The sequence below is a fragment of the Uranotaenia lowii genome, chromosome 1 (genome assembly GCF_029784155.1).
Source record: "Uranotaenia lowii strain MFRU-FL chromosome 1, ASM2978415v1, whole genome shotgun sequence".
NCBI lineage: Eukaryota > Metazoa > Arthropoda > Insecta > Diptera > Culicidae > Uranotaenia > Uranotaenia lowii.
Genome location: NC_073691.1, coordinates 137023933 through 137028486, shown reverse-complemented (window position 1 = coordinate 137028486; position 4554 = coordinate 137023933).

Genomic DNA, 4554 nt, shown 5'->3' with positions numbered 1-4554 from the left:
AATTTTATTTGCAGTTTGTCATGCGAAAAAAATTATTACGCAGTCATTTGGACTCAATTGTGGGCAAATACTATGCAGAATGTTGTCATATGCGATTTTCTTTTATGTTTAATTTTTTTTTTCATTTTTAGGCGTATGTTTGACATGAAAATCATCAAAATGCATTTTGGAATGCCAAGATAAGGAGCATGCCAAGTTAAGGCTCACTTACCCTATACGTGTTTAGCCCTTCCACTTCCTGAACTTTCTGACTACATTTATAATAAAATAATTTTCTCTAACGTTAGAATATGGGAGAAAATGAGTTTTCTCCTTAGTATGCGCATTTAGCCCGCCTCTCCCCTACATAAACCTTCTTTTCGTCATACAATCCTCAAAATTGACTTCTTTGAGATACTCAATGAATGGCTGCTTCAAAACATCACAGTATTTTTCAATGGGGTTTTTGGTTCCGGATCGATGGGAAAATTTACGTTCTAGGATACAATAGTTTTCTTTTTTGATAGGAGTTTAACCCTTTAGGGCCATTCTTCCTCGTATTTGGATACAATATTGACTTTTTTGGCTTCGTGTCACTATACAGGACATAATTTAAATTGTGGAACGAATAAAAAAAGGTCGAAATGATGCATGGGTCCATCTCACAGCTTTGTTTGGACTTTTAACTGGGAAAAGATGCACTTCCAGCTGTAAAGACGATAAATCTATTTCTTGTCAAAAACATCGTCATAATTGGACCATTTTGATTACCTTAAATTTTCCGATACCACCAAAAGTATACAAACATATTATTAACAGAGTAGCTGTTTGTGGAATCCCGGACAGTCCATTTCAGGGCTCATCCGAGATTGATTCATAACTGGCATGTATTGATCTCTAGATACTAGAGAGCTCAGTTTTGTAAGCGATAGCTATCGCTGATGTTGAAAGCTTGCCTTTCAAAATCGCTCTCATGGTAAGAGAGCAAAGATACTGGGATGCCACATTCTCCCCTTTTTCAATGTTTGATTTTAATATTATTTATCTTATTATTTGCATTGCATTGAGCTGAATCCGGCTTCTGTATGTTTCTGAAGGCCATGGACTAAAACCCGGCTTACTATTGGATGCCATGGGCTGAAACCCGGCAATTTTCTAATTTTGATTTGCTATTACTATTGTTTATGGCGCTCATGGGCTGGAACCCGATTAACAATCGTTTAACTAATATTCAAATTTTATTTTATTATCAAATTATTCTACAACGGCAATGGGCTAGAATTCGGCTAACTATCGTTTAATTATTATTTAGAATAGTTTTTCCTTTCAAATTATTACACTCACGAAGCCTTTTAGGCTTGCCCAAGTTAGGCTGTTTTATTCTCATTCGAATAAACCTCGACCCTTCTGGGCAGTCAAATTTCCTCTTGCTCTATTGAGCGATCGAACTTCCTCTTACCCTGTTAGGTGGCCGATTTCCCTCATAGCTGTTATATAGCTTTGCCGAATACCTCTTGCCCCGATCGGGCTGTCGAATTCCACAAAATTGTTGTTATCAAAAAACTGAAAAAAAACACTATTAGTCACTGCCAGCAGTACAGTAGTTAGAATACATTTGTGTTTATTTGTAGTTTATTTGCTTAAACCTGACATAATATAAGTTCTAAATCATGCCCCAACTTAACATTCACTCCCTTATAGATGAATGGTTGGTATTGAAACAGCCGCAGCCCGTGGCGTAGAGGATAGCCTTCAAGTTTTCTAAGCTTCTTCTAAGGGAATGAGATCGAATCCCGGCCACGGCGTACATAGTACACTTTCTGTGGGTTGGTGGTTTTAGCATTTGTAAGATGCTAGCCTTACACAGTAAACGAAAATTACCGAGTTCGGTAATTTTTTTACCGAAATCCTAACATGTGTAAATCGTTAAACTGTTCGGTAATTTTTTCGGTAAAAAATAAACGAACATCGGTAAATCGACTCTTCATTTACCGATGTTCGTTTATTTTTTACCGAAAAAATTACCGAACAGTTTAACGATTTACACATGTTAGGATTTCGGTAAAAAAATTACCGAACTCGTTAATTTTCGTTTACTGTGTAGAGATAAGTAAAAGGAATCTCTTCGAGGAAACATCAAGTTTCATTGAGATTCTGTATGTGTTAGTAAAAAAAAATAGATGATGCTTGGTCTGAAAATAGAACATCATGGTTAAAATTGTCCTATTTCTGGACTCTTTACATATTTTTCGAATGTCCATTGATTATGTTATATTTTACGAAAAATAGGAAGTTTTGGTCATATTCATCAAAATGATAGTGGTTTCCTTTTAAACTTTGGCTTCGACAGGTTAAAAACGAGTTTTTTTTCTTATTCGCTCTGATTTCTCAAAATGCGCCCCACTAACTGTGCTGTTTGTTTTAGCACTGGAAAGAAGGTACATTTTTAAAAACGTTGAAAAATTCAAAAGAACCACTTTTTTTTGGCAAAAAACGGTATAATAGTATTGAGGAAGAATAAGGGTTCATTGTTTGTATAGGAGTGTTTTAATCACTTGCCAGGGAAATGAATTCTTTCCAATTTTCGGCATTCTAGGACCAAAGTAGGCTCTTGGTCCATAGAAGGCTCACTCACCCTTCTGTATGTAAAGGTTGTCCAAAATAGGACTTAGTTCCGGAATCAAAACCACGTTGGACTGGCTCTGAGCCAAGGCCTCGTGGAGGCACCAGTTCAACCCTGTGGTAGCGCAGAAAAATATAACCTGTGAACCATAAAGGTGATAACACGTACGGTGGGCGGACCCATTCTTAGAGTTGGGACTCTTATAGCATGGAAAGTTGAACAAAAATGAATGGTGGAATTGTTGAAGGAGGTGGTCTGATAATGATCGCCACCAATTTAGTGAGCGGATGATAGAAGCAGATAGCAAACAAAGCGTGTTCGACGCTATTGAAAAGTAGAGAACGAGGAATCGGTAACATGTTAGAAGCCACATTGAGTAAAATCCTTGAGAAAAACGTTGTGGTCATCGTAAAGACGGACAAAATATCGAACGCAGATGAACTGCTACAAAGGAAAGGGGAACCCAAATAAACTGACCTAGAAGTAAATGTTCAGGAAATTAAACGGAGCTCTGCTGGTGATATGATCCTTTGGGGAAGCTAAAAAGACGACATGACACTATGACACTACACAAAGAGCTCCGTAGCGTGTTAGTCTCGCAATGTGAAGTCTGCACTGCAGTGATGAATTCTGCTTGGAGTCGGTTCGCAAAACAGCGGACTTGTGACACTTGTGTAGCTGTCAGTGAGAGCAGTCAATAAAGTGCTTTAAGTCGAGAGAATTAAATTTGGATGGTCGATGTGCCGGGTTAGCTTCTACTAACAACCAATCAGATGACACCGGTATGCAACTTGGCCAGAGCCTTCGAGAGTCGTGATGTCGAATGCTAAGAGTGAATCTACAAAGATAAAGCATCATCTTATGCATATAGTGTATTTCGGAGGTGCATTGCAAGCGTGGTAGAATGACTAGTGCCGTTCCCTGCGTGTGAAGTCTCGGGGATGAAACACGACTCTCTTCGCAGTGAATATCGCTGGGATTTCGCGATACGGGGAAAACCATCGGTGTAGAATGAGCCTCGACTCTGGATGATTCATTTTTGGCGGAGGATGATGACGTCGTTGTCGGGAATCAACCGAGTCGTTGAGTTTAGTCCCGAACTTGTGCTATGACAGGCGCGTGTCTTGAGTAAGTTGCTCTCAATCGGTACACGACTGGCAAAAAGTCAAAAAGTGCGCATCTCAAGTCAACACGAGGAGAGATTGGACCTTGAGCCGTTAGAGGAGAGGACGGGGCTTGAGGGAGTGGTTTCGACTTTGTGTATGCCGTGGAGCGCACAAGCATGAGAACCTCCTTCATTAAAAAATTAATAAACAGTTGAAGATGGGAATAAAGGTCTGCGATTGGCGCTTGGTTCAGTTTAGGGAGTATGAGGTATATATGGGCTCGTGGAGTATCTCATGAGCCTTCCTATAACACTCATGGACCCAGAGACGCAACCTGAGGAGACGTGGTGGCTTGCCGTGCCTCGAAATACAATTCGAAAACGTGGATTGGCTACCTGGGTTACCAACTCGTAAAAAATGTTACCATTCGAATCAGTTACCCTATGCCACTCACGAAGAGTACTCATTTTCCTATTTTAACGCCTGAATGTTTATCTGTTTTAAGATGCATGTACCGTACAGTGAAATAGAATAAAAAAACATTAATAAAAATCTAGATTAAAACTTTAAATCACATTGTATAATAAATAAATATAAAGATAAGATAGGGAACTTCTAACGGTCACATTGAATACATGCTCCACAAAACACTTACCACACACAACACTTAACGGGAAAAAGGGCTGAAGAAAGGAAAAGACAGCACGCTAAAGGGAAAATAGCTAACGAAGATCGGAAAAAGGGAAACATATCGTTAAAAAAGGAACGAAAGAAATTGACTACCAGGAAGCCTTAGGTCTTTTCCATGCGACTTTCGTACGATACCCATCGGAGCCCACTCAATGT